This window comes from Sinocyclocheilus rhinocerous, unplaced genomic scaffold (assembly GCF_001515625.1).
Source record: "Sinocyclocheilus rhinocerous isolate Xijiao unplaced genomic scaffold, SAMN03320098_v1.1 C35033839, whole genome shotgun sequence".
NCBI lineage: Eukaryota > Metazoa > Chordata > Actinopteri > Cypriniformes > Cyprinidae > Sinocyclocheilus > Sinocyclocheilus rhinocerous.
The window spans coordinates 1-360 of record NW_015736707.1 but is presented as its reverse complement, the minus strand read 5'-3'; the positions used below and the strand labels follow the sequence as shown (position 1 = coordinate 360).

The 360-nt window shown below is 33.9% G+C and overlaps 1 long non-coding RNA gene across 1 annotated transcript; it reads left to right on the top strand.

Annotated features, from left to right (window-relative positions):
- Positions 1–17: 17 nt before the first annotated feature.
- On the top strand, positions 18–360 carry LOC107734694 (uncharacterized). Its single transcript, XR_001639134.1, has 3 exons — positions 18–88; positions 173–215; positions 294–360. It is a non-coding gene; the product is annotated as an uncharacterized LOC107734694 (long non-coding RNA).

Genomic DNA, 360 nt, shown 5'->3' with positions numbered 1-360 from the left:
TTATTACTTCATTTTAGACAGATAGGTCCATCAGACAACAAAGGTATCAACAAAAAGGTATCAACAAAGCCATCAGACAACAACAAAGGTAACAATAAAAACCCTAACCTTCTAGATCTTTATACTTTATTTCCTGTTGGTCAGTTTCGAATGACAAACAACTCTTTTATAGATAAGACGAAGACAGGGAACATGCCTAAGAGAATCTCAAAAAGGTAATAATAATATTATGTTTACATTTATCTTACTGAAAGGGTTCCACATGTACATATGGAAAATGTGTCTGATTTCAGTTTACCGGACAGCTACAAAGTAACGAGGATAAAGGATGAATCTGCGGCAAAATCATTGCAACAAAAG